The sequence below is a fragment of the Oryctolagus cuniculus genome, chromosome 4 (assembly GCF_051225735.1).
Source record: "Oryctolagus cuniculus isolate XC-2025 breed Fujian yellow rabbit chromosome 4, ASM5122573v1, whole genome shotgun sequence".
NCBI lineage: Eukaryota > Metazoa > Chordata > Mammalia > Lagomorpha > Leporidae > Oryctolagus > Oryctolagus cuniculus.
This window is the reverse complement of record NC_142870.1, coordinates 30,610,193-30,637,883: the sequence shown is the minus strand read 5'-3', so window position 1 is coordinate 30,637,883 and position 27,691 is coordinate 30,610,193. Positions and strand designations below refer to the sequence as shown.

The window sequence follows — 27,691 nt, the reverse complement described above, 5'->3', positions numbered from 1 at the left end:
GCTGATTGATAACATCATTGTGCTCACCCACATGACAGTACTTTGTCTCAAAAATATTTGTGGTAGTATGTAAATGGAAACAGTGCAGTTTGACATCATGGGGGCTTTGCTGTGGCTGTACTTGTTTACTGTTTTGTTAATTTCACTATGAATTTTGATGCTTAAAATTAACATGTTCTCAATCTGCGAAAACATTCCAACAACGAAGGCACTTTACTGGTGTTTGTGACATTGCACAGTATGTATTAGGGATCCAAGTGGATGACTGTTTCAATGATAGGGAAGGTAATTTTACCTGTTAAGACTTGAAGGTGAAATATTTAATCTTATTTTAATAAAGATGTTTGATTTTAAGAATAAATGTGAAACAAACACTTTGGATATATTTTATTTCCTAGAAATAGGTAATAGTAATTATGTCTTGATCTCTTTCTTTTCCTTTCAGACTATTGATTATTAAAATGGCATTGTCAGGAGATGACTCCAAAATAACAGTAAGTTTTGAAAGGCGTACAGTTTTAATATTGTACTATTGCACACCATACTCATTTGAAGACATTTTTACATTCTACTTTTTATGCTAGTGTAGGGACTAGAATATGAGTGGAACCCCTAGACCTTAAACTATTTGTATAAAGGCAATGATCTTTTACTCAACTTTGCTATTAAATAATTTTTGAATTTGTCAAATTGCAGCAAAGTCCTACTTTTGAGAGAAGTAAACAAAAGAAATTCTCTTCTTAATTTAATGTCCCTTTTTTCCTTAGAGTCTTTCCTTTTGGTTCAAATGTTTTTGTGATTTCAATGTTATTATAATAACATTAATATATTCTGTTTCTACTATGCTGAAAATTATATTTATGCGAGATCTAAACTTTGTCAGTCAGAAGATCTATTTTTAAACCAAATAAAACAAGTATGATAACTCTTTATTATTGCAATTAGATGACTCTTGCAAGTAATATATTTGTATCTATTATTTAAACATCATAGTTGTTTCAAACCATGATTTTTTTTTTAATTTATGGAATATAGTCATACATATTTTTTAAAGATTTATTTATTTATTTGAAAGTCAGCGTAACACAGAGAAAAGAGAGGCAGAGAGAGAGAGAGAGTCTTCCATCCGATGGTTCACTCCCCAAATGGCCACAAAGGCCAGAGCTGTGCTGATCTGAAGCCAGGAGCCAGGAGCCTCCTCCAGGTCTCCCAGGTGGGTGCAGGGGCCCAAGGACTTGAGCCATCCTCTACTGCTTTCCCAGGCCATAGCAGAGAGTTGGATTGGAAGTGGAGCAGCTGGGTCTCAAACTGGCACCCACTGTGCCACAGCGCCGGCCCCCAAACCATGACTATTAATGCCTTTTATTACAATTTCTTTTTAGCCCCCATGCATTTTTTATAAATTTTTTTTGACAGGCAGAGTTAGACAGTGAGAGAGAGAGACAGAGAGACAGAGAAAGGTCTTCCTTCCGTTGGTTCACCCCTCAAATGGCCACTAGGGCCGGCACGCTGCAAGGATCCGAAGCCAGGAGCCAGATGCTTCTCCTGGTCTCCCATGCGGGTGCAGGGCCCAAGTACTGCACCTCCACTGCACTCCCGGGTCACAGCAGAGAGCTGGACTGGAAGAGGTGCAACCGGGACAGAACTGACACCCCAACGGGGCTAGAACCTGGAGTGCTGGCGCTGCAGGCGGAGGATTAGCCTAGTGAGCCGTGGGGCCGGCCTATAAAATTCTTTATTTTTTTAGATTTATTTATTTAAAAGACAGAGTTACAGAGAGGCAGAGGCAGAGAGAGAGAGAGAGAGAGAGAGAAAGCAGGAGAGAATCTTCCATCCACTGGTTCACACCTAAGATGGACACAACAGCCAGAGCTGGGCTGATCTGGAACCAAGAGCCAGGAGCTTCTTCTGGGTCTCCCACGTGGGTGCAGGGGCCCAAGTACTTGGGCCATCTTCCACTGCTTTCCCAGGCCATAGCAGAGAGCTGGATCGGAAGTGGAGCCGCCAGGACTCCAGCCAGTGCCCATTACAGGATGCCAGCACTGAAGGCAGCAGCTTTACCTGCTATGGCACAGCGTCAGCCCCCTCACCCCATACATTTTTGTATACATTAGAGGTATTGCACTGTTGGAAATGGCTGCCCTTTTCCTCATTATTCATTAGAGTAATTTAATATGTCTAGTTTGATCAAATTATTAACCAGTACTTTAATAAAATGGGATTTTTAACAAAACAAATTTCCATGCTATACTGACATTAATATATATATATATGTGTGTGTGTGTTTGTGTGTGTGTGTGTGTATATATATATATATATATATGGGTTATAAAATTTCTTCCACAAAGACAAGTGACAGAATAGTACATTTAATGGTAGCCTCAGATAAGAGCAGATGTTTGGTGTAGAGGTTGAGATCACACTCGGGACACCTGAGTCCCATATCTGAGCGCCTATTTCAACTCCCAGTTCTGCCCCTGATTCCAGCTTCCTGCTAACAGGTACTCGGATAGACAGCAGGTAATGGCTCCAATAGTTGGGAGACATGCGTCTGAGGTCTTGGCTCCCGGCTTCAGCCTGCTCCGGGCCTGTTGTTAGGGTGTTTGGAAGTGATTCTGTGAATGAGAGGGTTCTCTCTAATTGCCTCTCTCCTGTTCTCTCTTCCTTTCAAAATAAAATAAAGAAAATTGTTTTTAAAATAACAGCTTCAGAAATGAAACATAAAAACAATTTTAAATCAAAAACTAGGCAATTGAGATACAAATTAAATTGGTATATAATAATATGTCATTATACATTTTATAGATATGTAATTATATATTATATAGGGATATTTAAATAAATCACAAGTATATGTAAGTAAATTATATAAGTATATATCAATGGTTAAACATATGTAATTATGTACATACATAATTATAAAAGGAATACTGTGTAAAACTAGAAACAGATACACACTCATGTCAGGATAAAGGTTCTAATTATTTCCTCCTTCTCTCATCGACCTCCTGGAGGTAGCCAATGTCAGAATGTGGTCTGTGTGCCCGTATCTCATTCACAAGAGCTTCTCCTAGCTCTGAAACCATCTATGTGCCTCTGTTTGCCTCTTTTGTTGGGGAGGAAGGTTTGTTGTGGCTTATGTTGTTTGTTTTTATACACAATCAAAAGCATGGCTCTTTAGCTTGTTTTCACGAATATCCCTTCATGTCTCTATATATCATTTTTCCTACTATAGCACAATAACTTTTAATTAAAGAAAAATATTAATAAGAATTATCTAGATAGTCTTTATATTCTTTCTGTCAAATGAAGTATAAGATATTAAGTTACAATCTCAGTGATGTTTTAGCTGCGGATCCTATGAAAATGACCATGATGCCTGTGGTAAAGCAAGATATCAAGATATGAGAAGTGAACTGTAATTCAGTGAACTGTAGACAGTGTTCTCTGGTTAATCTAGTGTTATCCATCTCCAGAGATATCTGGTCTCCATTGCAAAACACAGGCTGCTGTACTATGATGTGACATAAATATTGCATTCTTCAGACACCACAGGCAATGAGAAAAATCACATTATGAAACTACATGCTTCAGTAAAAAAGAATGAACTAGGGAGTAGATTTGCTAACCTTTTACCAACGGTTTAAAGTGTCCAGGATTTTCGTTATGATGGAGTATAATGAAGGCAGCAAAATAATTTAAGCCATGAATTTATTCCAATGAACATAATTTATGGAAAAGAACAATGGTAAAATAATATTTAAGAGCAAATGATGCTGCCTAATGTAAATACTATCAGTTTTGTTTAGAATGACATGTGACATTAGATGGTTATATATATTACATATATGTATTATAAAAATAAATACAGATCGAGCATTCCCAATATAAATTCCAAAGGCACAAATGCTCCAAAATCTGAACCTATTTGAGTGCTAACCTGATGCCACAAATGGAAAATCTCATGTTTCACCTTAAATGATGAGACACAGTCAAAATACAGGTGCACTAAAAATGTTGCATAAAATTACCTTGAGATTCTGTGTGTAAAGTATAAATGAAACATAATTGATTTTTGAGTTTAGGTTTGGGTCCCATTTGCCAAGACAGCTTATAAATGTAGATATTCGAAAATTTGAAATGTTTCTGTTCTCAAGAACTTTAGATAAGTAAATTCAGCCTGTAAATTAATGTAGTATATGCCTTTTATATTGTTGTCAATTACACAGATATAGAACATATATTATAGTGATATATTGATATGAGGGATAATCAAAAAGTTCATGAGAAATGAATATTATGAAAAAATTATGCATTATTTCAAAAATCTTGTTGGTTATATATTTACAGATTTCATTTATTATGCTGATGTATCTACCATAAGGATAGGCTCATCTGATTTTTGCTCTCTTAATTTTTGCATTGGAAACATTTTTCTTTTAAAAATTAAATTCTAACACATTAGAATAACAAGATTTGAGTATGCTTTTGAGAAGCTTTCCAAGTTAATAAGTTTTCATTATTCATTTTGTTAAAATGTGCTTAAAGGTTTATTTTGTGTGTGTGTGTGTGTGTGTGTGTGTGTGAGAGAGAGAGAGAGAGACAGACAGACAGAGAAGAGAGAGATGGAGATTATCTTCCACCTGCCTTTCACTCCCAAATGGCCACAGCAGCAGTCTAGGCCAGGCCAAAGCTAGAGCAGGGAATTCCATCCTGATCTCCTGCATGGGTGGCAGGGGCCCAATCTGGCACAGCTGTGCCAGACATTTGAGGAGTGAACCAACAGATGGAAGACCTTTTCTTCCTCTTCCTGTCTATAGCTCTTCCTCTCAAATAAATAAATAAATCTTAAAAAGGCATGTTTTTCTTTATATTTGAGAGGTAGAGAGAAAGAGGACCTGATAGACAGAGTTGCAATCCTTTGGTTTACTCTGCAAATGCTCACAACAGCCAGGACTGGGTGGGGATGAAGCCAGGAGCTGGGAACTCTGCCCAGGTCTACCACTTGGGTGGCAGGGACCCAGTGACTTGAGCTGTCATGGTTGCCTCCAGAGTCTGCATTAGCAGGAAAGAGGAGTCAGCAGGTGGACCTGGGCACCAGTCTCAGGTACTGCAATGTGAGATGTGAGTGTCTTAACTGGTATCTTAACTACTAGGCTGAACAATCATCCCTTAACAGGTATTTAAACATCTCTGTATGCATGTGTGTTGTGAATGTGTGGAAGTCTGTGTTATGTATGTGCATGTTTAGTTGTACGTCTAGATTCGGAGTGAAAGGTGTGGTAAGGCAGATTTAGCCCAGGAGATGTATGAAGAGAAAAATTAATGAGAATGATTTAACTCAATCTGTCATTAGTTATTAAATGATTCGTATACACTAGTCACTCTGCCAAGGGTTAGGGTTAAGGTAGTTGACACAAGGATTGATCAGCCAGCATGTCTCCTGCATTCTAGTAGTGGTGCTGAGGGCAGGTGGAGGGCACAGGGCAGACATTAAAAGCAAACAAATACAACATAGTGTTTTGATAGTGTCAAATTGTGAAATCAAATAAAGTTTACTGGAAGGCCAGGGGGACGGTATTGTCTATTTTAGGTTGAGGATGATATTCCTGAGTTAGTCACATCCGAGAACTGGCCTGAAAGAGGTGACCAAGAGGACTTGTAGGCAGTTATCTGGGGAAGAGCATCATAGGCAGAGGGAAGACCTAGAGCTAATTTTCCAGAAAGTAGTGTGATGCATTTCAGCCATGCTCAAAAGACCAGAGAGAGAACTTCCATCCGCTGGTTTATTTCCCAAATGGCTGCGATGGCCGGAACTGGGCTGATCCAAAGCCAGGATCGGGAGCTTCTTTCGGGTCTCCCATGTGGATGGCAGGAGCCCAAGCACTTGTGCATCTTCTGCTGCTTCCCTGGGCACATTAGCAGAAAGCCGGATTGGAAGTGGAGCAGCCAGGACTTGAAGCAGTGCCCATATGGGATGCTGCTTTACCCACTACGCAGTGCTGGCCCAAGATTTTTTTTTTTTTTTCCTAAGCCAAATGGGAAACCGCTGGATGCTTTTGGTCAAGGATGTTAATTGGTTTACATTTTCTAGATTTTACTGTATGTATGAAAAATAGTCTGAGAAGAAGATGTAAATTTGGTTCACCACTTATCCTGGTACTTCAGAGCATGGATGGGCATGCAGGAGGTGCTTTAAGCAGAATGATATGAATATCATGATGCTTTGCGTGCTGATTTGTTTAACACAACAGGAGAGAGTAGCATGCTTATAATCTTGGAAACTGTATTGGTGGCTAGTAAGTGCTATGTAAAAGTCAGCTGTTTTCTGCATCCTTTCTTTCATTATTACCATCCTCATTGTTATTCAAATGAGTAATTGATGCCCTTAGGAAAAACAATGGTCATTTCACATGTTTTTTTATAAACAAGTCTTTTCCTTATTAAAGTTAAACATATTGTAAAGGTTTTGTGGGCTGTTATGACACATAGAGTTTTGTAAGAATAATATATATAACACCCAAGGTTTATTCACCCTAAAATTGTTGCATAAATTATAATTAAAACCTAAGTTAAAATTATAGCCAAATAAGCCCATTTTCATTTTTTCTATTTATATTCTAAGAATTAAATCCTAATCAAGATTTCCCATCAATTATATGAAAATTTTGTCCCCTAATGTGCATGTTCACTCTAAGTTTACTTTTCTCAGTCCTGGTTATCCTGAGATAAGGATTATTTTCTGTTAGTCCTGGGTAATTTTTTTTTTTCAGTGTTCAGCTCTGTCGCTCCCCCTCTTCGTGGAGGAGCAACACAGGACCCTGCGCTGTTCTTTCATCTGCTCGGCCTTCCCCGGGTTTGCTGCTGGTTCTTCCCGGGTTGGCTACTATCCCTTCCACCTCCGTGGAAGGGCAGTTCCCCCTGGCCACATTCCCCACTTCCGCAGGGGAGCGGCACACCGCCGGCCGGCTCTTCTCGGGGGCTGCACGGGTTCCCTTAGATGTTCCCCATAGATGTTCCCGGTGCATGCCGTCTCTCTCCTCCTTTATAGTCCTCCTCTGCCAATCCCAACTCGGCTGCCCACACGCCGAGTACGCTGCTCTCCTCCAATCAGGAGCAAGTCCTACAGTTTATTAGCTGAACTCGAGGCAGCTGTGCGGAAGCTGTTTACTTCTCTCCCAGCGCCATATTGTGGGAGAGCAGATGCATAGAATAAGTCTTAATTCCAGTAACTCAGTCCAGTCCGGGTTGCTCCCCACAAGCTCTAACTGAGCTAAATGGCACACACATACACACAATTGTGCATAATATTAATTGTACTCTTTGAAATCCATGGCTTAACACATGAAGAGAGTTATATTAATATAAAATAGAAAGTTTGCAGAAAATATTACCAACTACACATTGATATATACAGATAAAACAATGTCTACAGATTTTGTAGATATTCTTATAATTATTAGATGTTAGCTTAAAAGTGGATTGTATCAGAAAATAAGAAAATAATTGTTTTGTAAATTCTTTGAATGATTGCTTATTTACCTTCTGCAGGAGTGCTTTCTACAAAAAAAAAGATTTACATGGATTACAAATTATTTATGTGCAGTGTTTTTGTTGTTATTGTTCATATTATGTACGTTTTATAAATTTTTGTTTTTTAGTCTGTTAGAACAATGAGTAGTGTAAATTATAACTTAAATTTCAAATACAGATTTATATTTCAAAACATATACAATTGATATAGCAACAAGGAATTCAGAACACGAAGCTAATGGATAAATACTAACACAGATGAAGTATTCCAGTTTTTTTTTTTTTTTAATCTATGGCAACTAAATTTATGTATTTTGAATATTTAGTAAATTTACCTACCCGGTTCTTAAAGAAACTGGATAATTGCAACATAATCTTCATTTTTACATTACATTAGAGGAAAATAATCATAGAAGCTATCTTTAAAATCACAAAAGGATTTAATAATATTCTGAAATATAAAGAGACACCATACATATTTACATTTTAGTAATGATTAATTTGTATATCTAAGGACAAATCTTTTTTTTTTATCTTTTATTTAATGAATATAAATTTCCAAAGTACGACTCATGTGTTACAATGGCTTCCCCCCCCATACCGTCCCTCCCACCCACAACCCTCCCCTTTCCCACTCCCTCTCCCCTTCCATTCACATCAAGATTCATTTTCGATTATCTTAATATACAGAAGATCAGCTTAGTATACCTTAAGTAAGTATTTCAACAGTTTGCTCCCACACAGAAACATAAAGTGAAAAATAATAGATGATTTTTTTTAAATGATGATGAAATCAGATCAGACCTATTGTCATGTTTAATCCCAGTGAGAGTCAAGTTGGGAATTGATAATTTCTTTTTCTTTCTTTTTTTTTTTTACAGAAGATCAGTTTAGTGTACATTAAGTAAAGATTTCAATCGTTTGCACCCCCATAGAAACACAAAGTGAAATATACTGTTTGAGTACTCGTTATAGCATTAAGCCTCAGTGTACAGCACGTTAAGGACAGAGATCCTACATGAGGAGTAAGTGCACAGTGACTCCTGTTGTTGACTTTACAAATTGACACTCCTGTTTATGGCATCAGTAATCTCCCTATGCACCAGTTATGAGTTTCCAAGGCTATGGAAGCCCCTTGAGTTCTCCGACTCTTATCTTGTTTAGACACGGTCATAGTCAAAGTGGAGGTTCTCTCCTCCCTTCAGAGAAAGGCACCTCCCTCTTTGAAGACAAATCTTTAATAATCTGATTCTGAAATTCAGGCTGATCTTAGTTAATTTACACTTAATAGACCTTTAAGTGTTGACTTCAAGCTCATTTTTCATTTTAGATATAAAACATATGTTGCAAAAGTTAGTTTGACATATGTCAAGCTCCTTCAAAATATGTCAAGATTTATATAATATACATGCACAATCACACTCACATCTTTATGGGATGACCGAAAATTAACTACCTGTTTTACAAAATTAATGTGTGGCCGGCGCCGCGGCTCACTAGGCTAATCCTCCACCTTGTGGCGCCGGCACACTGGGTTCTAGTCCCGGTCAGGGCGCTGGATTCTGTCCCGGTTGTCCCTCTTCCAGGCCAGCTCTCTGCTGTGGCCAGGGAAGGCAGTGGAGGATGGCCCAAGTGCTTGGGCCCTGCACCCCATGGGAGACCAGGAGAAGCACCTGGCTCCTGCCTTCAGATCAGCGCTGGTAGAAAGGTAAAATGAGACTCTCTTTAGACCAGAGCCACTAGTTCCAGGAAGGATCAATTAACTCAATTTCTCTAAAGAAATATTAACTCCACTAGGAGATGACTTGTTTAAAGTCAATTGGAACTTTTGTTAGGAAAAAAAATATTTGTACATGAAAAATTAAATCAAAGTTTGTAAACTGGAATTTAATAAAAGGAAAATTTCCCTTCCACTGAAGATTCCCAGTACTTTATCCCAGGAATCACACTGATATGCATATATATTTCTATTGTCACTCAATTTCCACATAAAGGAAGCAGAATTTTGTTTCATGAAATAAGGGAAGTACAGAAAGGCAAACGTTGCATGATCTCACTCACATGTGTCATCTAAAAATGATAATTAGTATATTGAACCATGTTTTATTCCTTTAGCCATATTGGAAGCTGTGGTGATAAGATTTCACACAGTATGGAAGTCCTATCTCATTTGAGATCGTCAGAGCCCAGAGATGAAAGACATTGATATTTGATTTAAATAAGTCTGATATATTTCTTCATGAATGTACCTGGTCTGGTCCATGCTAGCCTATAAATTGATTTTAAAAAGAATAGAGATAATTATTCTAAAAACATGATATATTGGAGTTAAAGGTTGTGCCAGTCATTTCTGGACACAACAAAAAAAGGAATACTCCAACCCTATACTGACTAAGATCAGATTTGGGCTTCTGCAATCCATAATGATCCTCAAAGTTCTCATCTTGCCCAATCACCATTAGTCACAAAAGAGTGTCCTGAAGACCGGGAAGTTTGCATTGCCAACATGAAGACTGAGGCTTAAACCCCAGTGATGCATGATTGGCCTCACACAATTAAATCTTGCTATATCCACATAAATAAAAGTAGTGGATTTATTTCATCCCCAGAAATCAGCCAATCAATCTCACCTTTGTAATAATAATAAAGCAATATAAAGTTAACTAAAAGTAGATTTTTGTAATAATTTAAAATAAGATTAGGAGAGGGAGGAGGAAGAAGGGTGGGAGTGTGGGCAGCAGGCGGTAGTGTGGGAAATATCACTCTGTTTCTGAGTCTGTATATATGAAAAATCTTAAATAAAATAAAAAAATGCACATGCTATATTTTAAAACATTTTCTCCCATAATCACGATAATAATGCAGAAGTTCTGAGTTCAGACTGGTAGATATGTGCATAGATAGATTTCTTCCACATTTCTAAATCTCATTATATTGAGAAATAAATTTATAAAACACATATATTATTTTCATGACCTAAAAGATAAAACAGAACTCTGAACCAGATATTTCCTGAAATCAGAATTTCAAGGACTTTTATTGATAGATGTGATGGTTAGTTGTCTGGATCATGGGATACTCAGATATATCTGATCAAACACTATTCTGGTGTTTCTGTGTTTCTGTTAGCATTTAAACTGGTGGGCTTTGAGTAAATTTAAGTGGATTTCATCCAATCAGTTGAAAGTCCAAAAAGGACAGAAAGACTGGCCTCCTTTGAGTAAGAGAGAATTTTATAGCAGATGGCCTTCAGATTTGAATTACAGCATTGGCTTTCTGGGTCTTTAGCCTGCCAGCCCACCCTATGTATTTTGGACTTGTTGGCTTCCAAAATTACCTAAGCTACTTTAATAAATTAATTTCCCTCTCTCTCTCTCTCTCTCTCTCTCTCTCTCTCTTTCTCTCTCTCACTTACTCTCTATATGAAAACACACACAGAGAGAGATGCTACTTGACTTACAATGTGATTATGTACTGATAAATCCATCATAAATTGAAGATACTGCTAATTCAAAAATGCATTCGATATACCTAACCTATTGAACATCATAGTTTAGCAACACAGTATGCTGTGGGAGTGTCAGTTGCTTACCCTCAAGATTTCATAGTTTGAGATTTGTAGCACCCTACTACTGCCCAGCATTGCAACACAGGAGATCCCAGGAAAAGATCGAAATTGAAAATATAAAGTATGGTTTCTAATGAATGCATATTGCTTTTGTACCCTCATAAAGTGGGTATATACATATGGAATATATGTAGAATTGTTCAATGCATATATATGTACATTAATTGCAAGAGATTTAAAGAATGCCAATGAATCAATGAGAAACATAACAACTTAAATAAGATGCTTGAGCACTTATTTACTCAATGTATTTAAATGATGATATGAAAAGATGGTCTCGGGACCAGTGCTGTGGCTCAGAGGGTTAACGCCCTGGCCTGAAGCCCATGCATCCCATACAAGTGCTGGTTCTAGTCCTGGCTGCTCCACTTCCAATCCAGCTCTCTGCTGTGGCCTGGGAAAGCAGTAGAAGATGGCCCAAGTTCTTGGACCCCTGCACCCTTGTGGGAGACCCTAAGGAAGCTCCTGGCTCCTGGCTTCGGATTGGTGCAGTTCCGGCCATTGCAGCCAAATGGGGAGTGAGCCAGTGGATGGAAGACCTCTCTATCTCTGTCCTTCTCTCTCTCTCTCTCACTCTCTCTCTCTCTCTCTGCCTCTGCTCTCTCTGTGTAACTCTGACTTTCAAGTAAATAAATAAATCTTTAAGAAAAAAAACAAAAAGGTGGTCAGAATCATTAGTCATCAGCTAAATATAACGCCACATATTACATCCTAAACACGACTAAACTTTGAAAAGGCAGAAAATATCAAGTATTAGCAAGGTTATGACTCAAAGAAAGTTATCAAAAGCAATATGAAGTGCTGGCGCTGCGGCTCACTAGGCTAATCCTCCGCCTTGCGGCGCCGGCACACCAGGTTCTAGTCCCAGTCGGGGCGCCGGATTCTGTCCCGGTTACCCCTCTTCCAGGCCAGCTCTCTGCTGTGGCCAGGGAGTGCAGTGGAGGATGGCCCAAGTGCTTGGGCCCTGCACCCCATGGGAGACCAGGAGAAGTACCTGGCTCTTGCCATTGGATCAGTGCAGTGCGCTGGCCACAGCACGCCGGCCATGGCGGCCATTGGAGGGTGAACCAACAGCAAAGGAAGACCTTTCTCTCTGTCTCTCTCTCTCACTGTCCACTCTGCCTGTCAAAAAAAAAAATTAATGTGATAATATCCAAACAGAACTGATATCTCAGACATAAAATGTAAATTCAAGCCTGCCTTCCGTTGGCCTAGCACTAAAATGCCTTCTGGAAGGTTGTACCATAGAAGCTTGTTTGCTTGGCCTTCCTTCCTCTGACTCAGTGGGTGAAACAGCTCAGCTGAAGTGTGGAAGCTGTGCAACTGTGTGAGCAGAGACTGTATTTTTCTTTCTAATAGCATAAATTGGCCTTATTTGATCTCTAGATTTGGCCATGGCAGAGTGTCTGGCCATTGGTACTCACTGGGGGAAAAAGGGTAGAGGAGGGGTTTGGTGGCTAGAGCAAGAAGCAAGTGAAATAGTGCAAAAGATAATGTTTGAAGATTTGTGTGAGTCTCATCTGGGAGATGTGAGTCAACCTCTGTATGTGGGAGAACCACAAAGTGGGAACCCACTCTGAACTTCATGTAAATCCAGTGTTGAAATATATGTATTTTTCTTTTTTTATTATTTATTTATTTATTTATTTATTGACAGGCAGAGTTAGACAGTGAGAGAGGGAGAAAGAGAGAAAGGTCTTCCTTCCGTTGGTTACCCCCTCAAATGGCCACCACGGCCAGCGTGCTGCGCTGATCCGAAGCCAGGATCCAGGTGCTTCCTCCTGGTCTCCCATGTAGGTGCAGGGTCCAAGCATTTGGGCCATCCTCCACTGCCTTCCTGGGCCAGAGAAAAGAGCTGGACTGGAAGAGGAGCAACCAGGGCAGAACTGGTGCCCCGACCGGGACTAGAACCCTGTGTGCTGGCGCCGCAGGCAGAGGATTCGCCTAGTGAACCGCGGTGCCGGCGAAATATATGTATTTTTCATACTAACATAGTACCTGAAGGCAAACCAACTACTTCATCATGTATGATGACCAAAGAGACTAAATTAAAAATATAATTTAAAAATCCTGCTTTTCTTCGTTTAATCAAGAAAACACAGGTGGTACTTGAAGTTGACCCCGTTCTTCAGAGATTTTTAATGATAAATGTGACTGGCCCTGCTTTTTTGCTAAGTGTGGTTGTTCTAGTAACTAACTCTCCAGCCAGATACAGCTCCATTTTGCTAGGAAGCAGTCTAGCGTAGAGCCATTCAAAAATGTAGTTCATAAACCAGGCCCTTCTGAGACCTGTGAAAGACCAATCAGAAAATAGATAAGTACAAAAACAGAGAGTAAGAATTTAGAGAATTGTATGAAAATTTGCCCAAGATTTTCTGTCTGTTGATTCAAATAATATAAACATTTTAATGTAATTTTTCTAGTTATTCACTTTTATTGTAAATTATAGGGTACTATTAGTACTGCACAATTTAGAAAGAGTGGTCGTCTGGTTCTCAGTGCAGTAATCTTAAGAGGCACTAATTTAGCACTATCAGAATTTTAATCTGGATCATTATACCACACCTGACCAACAGTAAATGTACTTCTAATTGCTTGAAATAGCAAGACTACAATGAGGTTGCAAAAATTTGTCCCAAAAGGAACTTATATCTTTATGAATAAGTTTCTTACTCTTCTTTTCCTTAAGATAGGTGTTAAATATTTATGTGAAAACATTATGTATATAAAAAGTTATATTTAAACACTGAATAGAAGGTCAATGGATTTGCATCTATGTGTGTTAAAATTATCTAACATTTACTCTAACCTCATTCACACTGTTCTTGCTTATAGAATATAGGCATTTGGGGCTTATAATGTATTTATTAGGAAGAAACTTAATAATATATTAATCTGTCAATCCAAGATGTGATTTTACATGAATATCTTGAATATCTGTAATTACAAATTATACTCTTGAATTTATGGTTCTTTATAGAGCAAACAATTACAAGATTTTAAACAGGAATAATGCCATGATTTAGATTGTTATACTAACAGTATCTTATTTTAGCAACCACTTGTCTATTTTCAGGCTCTTACCTGTGAAAATTATTCATTATAGCTGATTCTACGGATAAAAGGTCTACAGATAGGACTGTTTCTAATCTTGAAAAGCACACAAAAGGAAATTAAAACATGGATGTCAATGCAAAAAGTGTCCTCTCATTTGTTTCTGAATCATTGCTCTGTATATTAAAACCGGCAATTCGGGAATCCTCACCCACAAAGAGTCATTGTTTGCTACATTTGTGAAAAGCTGGCAGTAGCTTTGTGTGTATTATTAAGTTGCCGTTTCTGCCATCTAGTGGTAGAAAATAATCGCTATCACTGTGTAGGGGATTTAATCAAATGCCCTAACAAAACAGCCACGTTTTGTGTGTATCACAAAATAAAACCAACCTGATGAGGCTTGAAACATAATAGACATATACTCATTGGAAGGTTACAGAGACGTGTAGAGAGAATAAAGGGGTGTAGAAGATGTGTGCACTTGTAAAACTCATTTTGTGTAGAACCAACATTACTCAAAAAATATTTCTCCTTGAACCCAGTGATGTTACAGAAACCAAAGCATTTTTATTGCTTTTACACTTAATTTCTCTTTACTACTTGATTTAATAAATTTGAATGTAGATTAATGCTTTTGCATATTCACATATTTCAAAATTTGGTTTATTTTTATTTTTAAAGGTTTATTTATTTATTTGAAAGACAGAGTTACAGGGAGAGATAACTTTCATTTGCTGGTTCACTCCCTAAATGGATGCAATGGCTAGGGCTGGACCAGACGAAAGCCAGGAGCTTCTTTTGAGTCTGGTATGCAGGTAGCAGAAGCTCAACCACTTGGGCCATCTTTCACTGCTTTCTTAGGCCACTAGCAGGTAGCTGGATTGGAAATGGTACCCATATGGGATGCCAGTGTCACAGGTGGCAAACTAACCCACTATCCCATAATGTAGATCAGTTCTTCTCAGAAGTTAAGATGCCTATGAAACTCTTTATCAGTTTGTTGAAGATTCTGTTCAAGCCCACCTGGAGCAGAGCTTTGGATTCTGTATTTATAAGTTCTTAGGTGAGCCCATGCTACTGTTTATTTTCAGGCCATGCTTTGAGTAGCTATAGATTTTGAGTAGGTTAGCAAAAGAAAGGAGTCTAGAAATTTAGTACACTTCATTGTCTATTACGGTGCTATTGTGTAAGAGAGCAGTTCATTCAATGGCCTGAAATGGCAAATTGCAAAATTCAGTTTTGAGATTTGTTGTTTACTTTGTAGGGAACATTGGGCAAGTTACTCAACATCTTCAATCTTCAGTTTCTTTATCTGCAAAATAAAATAATTATCATTCTAACATCCAGTGGTTCTTACAAGGAAGAAATGAATTACAAATCTCAGGCTGAGCCATATGAAATTGTCCTTTTTGGAGATTTGAAAAAAATGTTCAATTTTGTATAGTTTAAACTAGGTGTGCATTTTTTAGCATAATATGTAAGCACCCAGAGGCCAATGTTAGCATTAGTAGCAAGTGTCATGAGTAAGTTTGTAAACAATATTAGTTATACACACATCCTAGAAAGTTTCATTGAATAAAGAAAGAATTTTGATATTACTATAAAAGAAAATACTGTAGATGAATCTGTGAATGATGTCAACTTGAGATTTAACTGACAGATAAAATAAATGAGAAATCTGTGAGTTGTTCTGTTGATAAATTCAGTTAAGTGTGGGAAACAAAAGGAATCACATTAGATTAAAGAAATGTTAGGGTTATTTACTTATTCCTTTTTGTATTACCTGGAACCAAGCCTAGAGTCAGAGGGAAATCTATTTTTATTCAGCATTAAGTTCAGATCATGAGGCAGCACATACAACAGTGAGGGCAAAGATGGTGGAAGAATTTCATGATGTTTTGTGTCTGTTTTGGAAAAAATGGGCCATGATAATATCTAATATTTTTAAATTATTAGTGCAAACTATATATATATATATGAACTCACTGCAATGCAATTACTATGTTGTAAATATTTTACATGATTTACACACTGTCATATATTCCTTAGTTAATGCAGGATATTAAAAGTATTGAATATAAAAATAAATTATTCATAGTTTAAAAATTATGCCTCAAAATAGAGAAAATATTAGCTCTGTGGTTGAATAAAAGAACATCCATTTAAATGACAAACAGATCTGCTTGCTTTGAGTAAAGTTTGTCTCTTGGCTTATATGAGTAGACGTTTTCCAATTTTTACCCTCAGATTTTAAGCTTTGCCTGTAATTTGTTAATTTTTACTCATAAAACATTGCTGCTTAACTGCAGAAAAAATGCGCAAAATGCTACAAATGTCTAAAATGTTATGTTTTGGGTTAGAATCAGGTCTGTTGTTATTAACTTAAATTGATGTTAATGGTTGTTCGGATATACTCCAACTCAGAAATTCCATTTTAATTCTATTTCTAAAAATTTCTCCTTTCTCTAAACTTTAAAACATCTTAAATCTTTTGAGATATATAAAAGTAAAAATAAAACTTTTATAATGAAGGCGACTCTTATTACCATGTAGTTTAGAGACTAAGTTGCAAAGGTAGTAACAGAAGGACTGTAAGGCAGTGTAATCTTGTGAATGTGGGCAGCATAATATGGTCAAGGAAAAAAACTTCCTAGACTTGTATTCAGTGGATGATAAAGTTCAAGCTGGTTTTATAAAAAGGGAGAAAGGAATTACTGAATGCTACTCCCCCAAAGATATAATACTAATGATCTATTGTAGCAAAAGATTATCTGAGTACATACACAAAAGAATTGAAAACAAGATATTTGTACATTTATGTTCATAGCAACATTATTCACAAAATCCAAAAGGTAATGCAAGCCAAATATTCATCAGAAATACAAAATGTGGAATATACATGCACCGAACTATTATTTATCGTCTTTGTTTGTTTCTTGAAAGCTGCAAGAGACAGGCAGAGAGAGACAGAGATTTTCCATCATTTGGTTCTCTCCCTAAATGCCTGCAGCTGCAGGGCTGAGCCAGAAAATCAATCCATATCTCCCTTGTGGGTGGTAAGCACCCAACTACTTGAGCCATCACCCGCTACCTCACTCGATATAGAAAGGTGGAATTAGGAGAAGAGCAGGAATTTAACCCCAGTTGCTCCCATTGGAGTGCAGGCATCCCAAGTGGCATCTTAACCATTGTGTCAAATGCTTCCTCATTTTAAAAGGGGAATGATATTCTGATACATGCTACAACATAAATGATATCTGAGGATGTTATGTTAAGTGATATAAATGAGGTATAGGTTGACAGATATTTTATGATTCCAAATACAAGAATAGCCTAATACACGAAGTAAAACAGTGGTTATCTTTGTTTTATGGGAAGAAAAATGGGGAGTTACTTAATTTTAAGAGGTACAGAGTTTTAGTGTGAGGTGATGCAAAATTCTTTATTTAAAAAAATATTTATTTATTTATTTGAGATGCAGAGTAACATACAGAGAGAGGGAGAGACAGAGAAAGATGTCTTCCATCCTCTGGCTCACTCCCCAAATGACTGCAACGGCCAGAGCCAGGCTGATTGGAAGTCAGGGACCAGGAGCTTCTTTCTGGGCTTGGCACTTAGGCCAGCTTCCCCTGCTTTCCCAGGCACAGTAGTAGGGAGCTGGATCAGAAGAGGAGCAGCTGGAACATAAACTGCCGCCCATATGGGATGTTGGCGTCACAGGCAGAGACTTAACCTACTATGTCACAGCTCCTGCCCCAATACAAAATTCTAGAGATGGATAGATCATTTCCCAACAATCAGGTATACTTAATGCTGCTAAATTGTGTGTTTTAAATGATAAATTCTATCATGTTATAGACATATATATTTTAGTTAAATAAAAAATATTTCTATAAAGGTTATAAGTTCCCAGGCATCATGCAATAAAAAGTTCTTGAGAACTATTAATCAAACAAAAATAGTCTATTCTTGTACCTGTACACTTAACATTTGCATGGAAATCTAGGTTTGTCACAACTTAAAAAGCTGAAATTATCTGATGGTGATGTCGTTAGCTTTATTATATATGAAGTTCAAGGTTTTTCATTCTGATATGATAAAACATGAGTTCATGCACTCACAAAGACATAATGTGGAAAGTGCTGCAGGAGAGCAGCCGTGTGCATCAGTTCAGGAAAGATTAGCACTCAGTGTCTGCCTTAGCCCGCTGATGTGCTATAACAACATACGAAGGACTGGGTGGCTTGTAAACAGGAGAGATTCATTTCTCACTGTTCTGAAGGCTAGAAACAGGGTCAAGGTGCTGGCAGCCTCACTGTCCCGTGAGGGTCAGCTTCTTCATATACGGTGTCTTCTCACTGTGTCCTCATGTGTTGGAAAGGAAGAAATCTAACCCATCATCTCCCAAAGACCTTGTCTTGTAATAGCATTTACCTTGGGGGTTAAATTCCAACATATAAACTTGGGAGTGGGAGAGAACACAAACATTGAGCTCTTAGCAGTGTTTTAGCTTCTTCTTTATAAAACTGCTCTTCATGAGAATTATGAGAGTTAAAGACACCTATCATCCTCCTATACATAGTAAGTTCTCAGTGGGGATGGGTTATTACTGCTTTTTTTTTTTTTTTGGTGCAATTAGTCTTGAACTTTCAAGATGTTGAGACAGAAATTTAATGTCATTAACAAGTTCAAGCAAGCACTGTGCTATAGTATGGAGTATGGAACTAGAAAATTGAGCCTTGGGAGTAAAATACAACTATGTTAAAATGACCTAGACCTAGGAATAAATGCTAGATGGTCACTCTTCCAGTTTGTTCCCTTACAGCTCTCAGAGGTAATGAATAATGTTATATCACCATCTACTCTACTGGCATTTTCAGTTTACTAAGTATTGTCATTTGTGACTTCATTTCACCTTTTAATTAGCCCATCCAAAATACCAATGATAAAATAATATTTTTATTTATTGTAAAGAGTTATTTATTAATTTGAAAGGGAGGGAGGGGTGGAGAGAGGGATGAAGAGAGAGAGAAAGAGACGGGGGGGGGGAGAGAGAGAGAGAGGGAGAGAGAAACAGAGAGATTTTCAATCTGCTATTTCACTCCCCAAATGCCACGACAGCCAGATCTGTCCCAGGCTGAAGCTAGAAGCCTTGACCTCCAACTTGGTCTCCTACCTTGGTGACAGAAGCCCAAGTACTTGGACCATCTCTACCTTTCCAGGACTATTAGCAAGACAGTGGTTTGGAAGCAGAGGAGCTGCCCTACTACATGTCATAGGGCAGGTATAAAACATCTTATGTTTCTTCATATTAAGTCTGAATCCATGAGTTCTTTCAAGAAAAAATGATGACATGGAATTCATTGGTCCACAATTTCCAGTTGTTTTAGATAGAGGTTCTCACTCTGGGACATAGGTGTTCAGATCAATTGAAAGCCATAGCTGTCTTGTCCAGCTCCAGTTTTGCCTGAGAGGCAGGTGCTCTCAATATTTGCAATTAGATGCAGTGAATCTTATCCTATAACACAGTGTCAATAATGATGCTAGTAGCAAGAATTGCATTGCTAACCTCTTAGAATGACAACATGAGGAATATAACCATGTAAACACAATTTTGAATACCATTAATATTTTTCTGCATATTTATTTTCCTCATACAAATTTATTCATGCTGTGCACATTGCTGGCCCAACTTTATTTTGTATAGCACCGAAACTTTAATAGCTTTTATTGTTTGTTTCTACTCATCAAGATTGTTTTATCAGGATGTGGTAGATTTATACCTTCAGTGGCTCCTTCTACAATTATTCATGTTTGGTTGCTGCTATTGGTAGAAATTCTATCCTTTAGCATTACTTCATGTTATGAAATAAGCTGGTTCATTTTTTGTGGGAAAATTGTATAACTGGGTTATTGCGCTAGTATACTAGTGAGCAATGGTTTACAGACCACATTTACTGTATGCAAGTTCATTATATTTTATTTTCATACTTCTTTATGGGATTGCATTTTTTCTTATTTTTACTGTATTAGTATATAGGCAGTGTATCATTTATCTCATCAATTGCTGCTTGACATCTTAAAGTTAATTTTTCTTCTAGAGGAAATAGCAATGTTGTCTTTTAAAGACATGTGTAAAAACAAAGTTGCTGAACTTGCTTTTAGAGTATTATGCCTTCTGGATAGATAATGTGGACAAAAAACCCATATATGTATAGTATACCCTTTTTAGACAACAACTTTAGGGGCTAGCAAAAACTAGTTGGCTAAGAACTACACATAAACAAAAATTAAACAAAGATTGACCTTGAAATTCAGAATATATTCAGAGCAGCTATTTAAGTCCTCAATAATTCATATAATTGATGCCAGAGAAAGAATAAAAGATCAGCTTGAGAGACGTTAGGTAAAATCCCAAGGAATAAAACATACACACAAAATTTAGTTTTTCAAATTATTAATATAAAATACTGCTAGATAGTTTACTAATTATATGCTACAGGGATAATAACAAAAATTAATTAAAATGTTGTTATTCAATAGGTTTTTATGTAACAATTTTGTTGTATAAATAATAAATATTATACATCAAAACAGAAAGTACAAATATAGAAATTAGTTATAACCCACATTTTGTGTATAAACTACGCACATTTTGACATATAACTTCTGATACATTTTTATGTATATATACATTTTTACATACTTCAGTTGGTTCATATACTACAAATTGCTTTAATAACATTAAACATAAATATTGAGATAATTTTTATCTGTTTTTAGAATTTTGGGTATCTTAAAATTTTCTAATTTTTATTAATATAAAGATAACAGATTTCATATATTTCATAGGTACAGTTTTAAGAAGATTACAATACCCCCTCTGTCCCTCTCTCCCTATTCCAATCCCCTTCTTCTCTTCCCTTCTTTTTTTTGCATTATTTTTTGCAAAGACATAATTTTAATCTGCTCTATAATCACAGATTTAATTCACCACCAACCATAATATTCAAGACATAAAAAGTAGGAATACTGCAGATCCTTCGGAGTATAAACAAGTGCTAAAAATGATAATCATATCACAAGATGTCTGTTTCGATTCTGTATTTTTGTATTCCATGTTAACAGCCACATAACAGAGAAAACACACAATATTTATCTTTTTGAGACTGGTTTACTTCACTAAGCATAATGGTTTCCAGTTGCATCCATTTTGTTGCAAATGACAGCATTTCATTCTTTTTCATGGCCAACTAGAAGTCCATAGTGTGTTTATACTACATTTTTCTTATCTAGTCATCAGTTTATGCACATCTGGGTTTATTCTGTATCTAAGCTATTGTGAATTGAGCTGCTGTAAACATGGGGCTACAGATGAATTTCATATGTTGATTTTCATTTGGGTAAATTTCCAGGAGTGGTAAGATTGGGTCATATGGCAAATTTATTTTCAGGTTTCTGGTATATCTCCATACTGTCTTACTCAATAGCTGCCCAGTTCACATTTCTGCTAACAGTGGATTAAGGTATCTTTTTTTCCCACATATTTACCAGCGTTTCTGGTTTGTTGATTTCTGTATGAGAGCCATTCTAGCTAAAGTGAGGTGAAACCTCATTGTGGTTTTGATTTATATTTCCCTGATGTCTATTGGTCCCTGAGCATTTTTTTCATGTGTCTGTGTGTCATTAAAATTTTATCTTTTGAAAACTGCCTGTTCAAGTCTTTGCCCATTTCTTATTTAAATTTTTTTGTTGTTGTTGAGTTTATTTAGCTCTTTATAGATCCTGGATATTAATCTTTTATCAGCTGCCTAGTTTATAAATATTTTCTCCCATTCTATCAGTTTACTTTGCAGTATTGTAGCTTCTTAGCTTGATATAATCCCATTCGTCTATATTTGTTTTTATTGCTTTTGCTTCTGGGGTCCTTTTCAAGAAGTCTTTGCCTATGCCAATGTCTTGCAGAGTATTCCCCATGTTTTACTCTGTAAGTTGGTGGTATCAGATCATAGATTTAGATTCTTGATCCATTTAGAGTAGATTTTTATACGAAAGGCAAGGGTCTTATTTCATACTTCTGCATGTGTAGATTCAATTTTCCCAGCACCATTTGTTGAAAAGGATGATAAAAATCAATGTTTTTATTTTGTAAAAACTCAACTTTTTCCGGCTGATTTTATAAAAAAGATCTTTGAAAATTATAAGAAATAACATTCAAGAGCGTTGTTTTCCTTCCTAGTAACTCCACTCAAGTTTCTAGTGGGCAGTGTAAGTGCTTGTGAGTGAAACTGTGAGCATGGCATGTGGTTTTGAACTTTGGGCTTTGAGCACATTCTAAAACATTTATAAACAGATGAGATTGAGCTTCCTGGGGAGCTTAGACTGAGTTGAGGTATAGAATGTAGAAGGAAACAAGAGTAGGCCAGGCTCAAGTTAACAGAATTAGCATAAGAAATTGCTCAATATAGGGAGTGCGGGCCCAGATTAGAGGAAGTGCACATCCATAAACCACCGAGTAACAAAAGATCATATTTAAAAAGACTGTGAAATACAAATTGATCACAATAATAAATGTAAAACATTCTTGACATATACTAATTCTCCTAACATTTATTGGACACTACATAGTTTTATTCACTATTCCTAACTTTAAACATTTTATAATCTACACAGCACAATAAGGTGTGGTTTGTGAAGTGCTGTGATAAAAAGCAATATTTAATTCATGTAGCTCAACAATAAATGTAACAAGAATTCATATACTGGAGTGATTACTTCTGACTTTTATGATATAGAAATTTCTGTTAACCATGAAGAGAAGCTACTACTCTGTAGAATAAATGAAGAACCTAATGGGATACAATGGTAGCCTATTAGCTTGGAAGACAAAGTCCAAGAATTTAATTAGGGATAGAGTGAAAATTCTCAATTATGTGGGTGAGGAGAAAGGAACTTCCATTTGTTGATCATGAAATTGCTCCCGAGGTACAGGTCTCAGCGTTACGAAGAGTCTCCATTCTGGGGGCAATCTGAGGGAATGGGCATTGGAGGCAAGAATGCCACTTTTAGAGGTCTGAACTATACTGAAGTACCACTTCATTTTAGGACATCCGAGGCCTTCAAATGCATTTCCCTTTCACTATCTTGGATTATCTAGAATTATGGTGTGAGGGTCAGTTTCACTAGGATTTTAGGTCAGGAAAATGCTGTCCTAGAGATATTCACAGCCTTCTCTCTCTAATCACACGTTCTTGGAAATACAAAAAAATTTGCAACCAAAGGAATAAAAAGAGTTTATAACCCACACTTATATAATATTACCCTTATATGATTATCACATTGAAATTTATTAAAATTAAAATGTAAAATTCAGCTTGTCAATTATACTCTCCACATTTCATATGTTCAATAGCCACATGGACTTTTGATTACCATATTGGATGGTGAAGAATCTTTGATTATTTCTATCATCCCAATCAGTACTATTGGATAGTGTTGCTTTATATAACATATGTTTTAAGATTCTGTGATTTTTAAACAATCTGGCAGTTAAAAGATTAATTTTTACATTTTTGGGGACCTTCAGTCCAAATAAATAGCAACACCACAATCCTTTTCTTCACATTTTGCATCGCTAATGGTTCTAGCCATTTATGATCAAAATTATCTTTGTCTCACTATTTGAACATATTAAATTTTATCTTTTAAAAAAATCTTTTTGTTTTATGTTGTATCTGAAAAATGATCACGTCAATAATTGTTCAACTATGAGTTATTATAAAACAAATTCATGTCTCAAAAGTAAAATATCTAAGAGAATATAAGAATTTTTTCTTTATGAGTAACTGAACAATCCTAAATTTGCATTATGTAAATACTATTTTTAGTCTATTGAAAATAAAGAGAATATATATCATGTAAATATTAGCTATATATTTTATAAGATAAATATGCTTTATCCTATTTGATAAACATTGATATGCATTAGGGAGGATTAAATTCAACTTATTAAATGACATTTTTTATAAAGATTTATTTATTTATTTGAAAGATAGTGTTACAGAGAGAGGGGGAGAGAGAGAGATGTCGGTCTTCCACCCACTATTTTACTCACCATATGGCCACAACAGCCAAGAGTGGATTAGGCCCTAAACCAGGAGCCAGGAGCTTCTTCTAGGCTTTGATGTGGGTAGCAGAAGCCCAAACTTTTCTCCACTGAACATTAGTAGAGAGTTGGATCAGAATTGGAGCATCAGGAAAATGAATCAGCACATATATAGGATTCCAGCATCACAGATAATGGCTTAAACCACTATACCACAATGCCAGCCTCTCAAATGACCTTTTGAAGGTGATTGTGACAAATACTATAAAGAGATATCTTATTGTAACTATTGTGATGCTTACAGTTAGTTTTACATAGAAGGTATATCATCTGCAGATGATTGTTGCTAAATACCCCCAAATATTTCCCTTGACATGTTGCCTGATGGCCCCAATAATTTTGGATAGTCTATTTCCTGTTTAATATGAAGGCCAAACAATGTTTTTGCTTGCATTTTCAGGACTATGAAAATTATATAGTATTAAGGCAGCTTTTCCTTTGACATGGATATTATTTTTAATTTACATCATTTCAGAGAAATGAGAATGGTTTTTATTTGTGTGTTATATAGTTTTGGATTTTCTTAGTTTTTCAAAGGATGTTCTACCATTAGTTCCCTCTAATCTTAACTTTTGGTCTTATGTGGAAAGAGCTGGAAAATTGAATTTTCTTTTAATACTTACATTGACATTAAAAATGTGACAGATTGTGTTTGGAGAGCAATTTATAAAAAATGGAACTAAATTGTTTATTATTGAAGATATTAGTGATGGTAACATCACAATATACCTGTTGGCCTTTAAAGAGTTTGTTGTAGCAAATTATAAAGAATATTTTTAAAAAAATTAATTCTATTTTCAGCTGCAAAATTTTGATTATTCTTAAAGCTTTAGCTAAGGAGAAGCCAGAACAAACTGGGATATTTAATTGGGAACAGTATGGATTTTCTCTTATAGAACTGGAAGAGTGAACTATGACTAGAGGATGGAGGAAAGACAGCTGAATCTGGAGAATGAAAAGAAGATAGAGAGTTGTTGAAAAGTCATTTCTAAGAAATCATCAACTTTTATTCATTCTATCTTGATGTGCTAATTTCTCAAGTATTTCTTTATAGCTATTGCTTAGCATAATACTTCATTGTTGACAGGCATCTCCTAAGGACATCACTTCCTTCATCGTCAACAGGTTCATGTTGGTGTGTTGAGTCCATTGCAGGCTGCGTTCAGGGACTGGAGGCTGATGGCCAAGCAAAGGTCTCCAAGAGTGAACTGGATTATGTGTTTGGGTAATTAGGACTTTTCCATTTCAAGGTGCATTTGAAAGCAAATTTTTCTGTTATATGATCTTGGCCTCTTCAGTCATTCATAGTCAGTCACATATTGATCATTAGCTTCGTTACAGCTTTTTACAAAATGGTGTATCTGTGCTGCACAGTTGAGATTTTCTTCTACTCGATATCCTCCCTGAGCTACCACATGATTGATTCAAAAGCAGCCTGTGCAAGTTATTCTCACATATATGTTGTCTACAGTAATATTTGATCATTGTGGTGTTAAAAATAGCAAAATTCAGTTCCAGGTGCTCATTGTTGAAAACTAATTTTTAATAACATGAGGTATGTTTAAGGGAACTATTATTTTATCCTTATAAGTAAAGATACCTTTGAAAATTATAAATACTTTCCTGAATATTCCTTTAATAATCTATTTTGGAATTTATACTATGGCTAAACATGTCATTAAATATTGAATGAGTATGGTAAGAGTGTTGTCATGCCTTCAGTTTCAAAAAATTTGTTTTTTCGTTAAAATATAATTCCATGGAATTGGGGGAATCATGCATTTGTGGACAGCTTGGTTTGGTGAAAAGAATTCCAATCTATGGTGTCAGACTGGGTGTGGCCATGGGCAGACTCCATTCTAGTCCTATAACTGTCCAGCTAGGGACATTTAAGTACGGTACTTTCCCCTTATCTGTGGTTTTCTTTTGTGCAATTTCAATTACCCTGGATCAACTGTGGCCCAACGATATTAAATGGAAAATTCCAGAAATAAACCATGCAGATGTTTTAAATTACTCACCGTTCTGAGTAGTGTGATGAAGTTTCATGCTATCGGGTGCACGAATCATTCCTCTGTTTGGCATATCTGTGCTGTTACTACCACCTCTTAGTCACTTAGTAGACATCTCACTTATCATCTACTGTTACCGTACTGCAGTGGGTGTGGATACAAGTCACTCTTGTTATACTTGATAATGGTCCCAAAGCACAAGTGTTGTGATGCTGGCATTTAGATGTGCCAAAGGGAAATTGCAATGTGCTTCCTTTAAGTCAAATAGTGAACGTTTTGAACTTAATAAGAAAAGAAAAAAAACTTATTTGCTGAGGTACTGGGATCTATACTAAGAAAGAATAGGAAAAACTGTGGTCTGTATAGTGTTATCCCTGGTAAAAGACATTGCACTGGGGATCTTAAAAAACAAGTTCCCATATCTTAGCTCAATTGTAAATTGAACTGCAATATCACAATGGCTAAGATACGGAATCAACCCAGATGTCCATCAACTGATGACTGGATGAAGAAATTATGGTATATATACACAATGGAATACCAATCAGCCATTAAAAAAATGAAATCCTGTCTCTGGCAACAAAATGGATGGACCTAGAGACCATTATATTTAGAGAAATAAACAGATACCAAAAAGACAGACACCATATGTTTTCCCTGATCTGTGATAACTAACAGTATCTAAAATGCAAATACTAGAGTGAAATCGACATTTTGAAATTTGATGATTGTTTATAGCCCTTGTATCTACTGTTGAGGATATGTGCCTTCTAGAAGAGAAAGACAGAAAATGTAATAAAATATGTAGTATGTTGCACGATTATGAAGTCCATAGAAAAAATCAAAAAACAGACAGAAAGGACAGACTTAGTATGTCTACAAATTGTGAGACAATAAAGATATTTCTTTTGCTCCATTTTCTACAAATGAATGTTTAGTCAATCTTTGGTTGTAGAATTTATGAAAGGTTAGCCCCTGTAATCTACTAATATATCAATGACACAATTAGGTTGTCAGAGAGAAATGGCCTTTCATTCTCAAGGTTATTCTTTAGTTTTTATATATTAACTTTAATGTTCTTATATTTTATTTATTTGAGAGCCGCAGAGGGAAAGGAAGGATCGGGGGAGAAAGAGTGAGCACTCATCCTCAGGTTCATTCCCCAAATGTCCACAACACTGGATCTGAGCTGGGCCCTGCCAAAGTTAGAAACTGGGAACTGAAGTCAGGTCTCCCACATGTACCGTAGGAATCCAATCACATGGGAGCCATAAAACTGCCTCTCATGGTCTGCCTTGG

The 27,691-nt window shown here is 36.5% G+C and overlaps 1 long non-coding RNA gene across 32 annotated transcripts in view; it reads left to right on the top strand.

Moving 5' to 3' along the window:
* The window catches only part of LOC103350594 (uncharacterized), a 647,925-nt gene that overhangs the window by 280,240 nt on the left and 339,994 nt on the right, over positions 1 to 27,691 (top strand). For 28 of the 32 annotated variants that reach the window (XR_016232321.1, XR_016232322.1, XR_016232319.1 and 25 more), the window contains one exon: positions 446 to 494. The exons of the other annotated variants lie outside the window; for them this stretch is intronic. This is a non-coding gene — a long non-coding RNA (uncharacterized LOC103350594). The remainder of the gene's footprint in view (positions 1 to 445; positions 495 to 27,691) is intronic. 32 annotated transcript variants of the gene reach the window in all.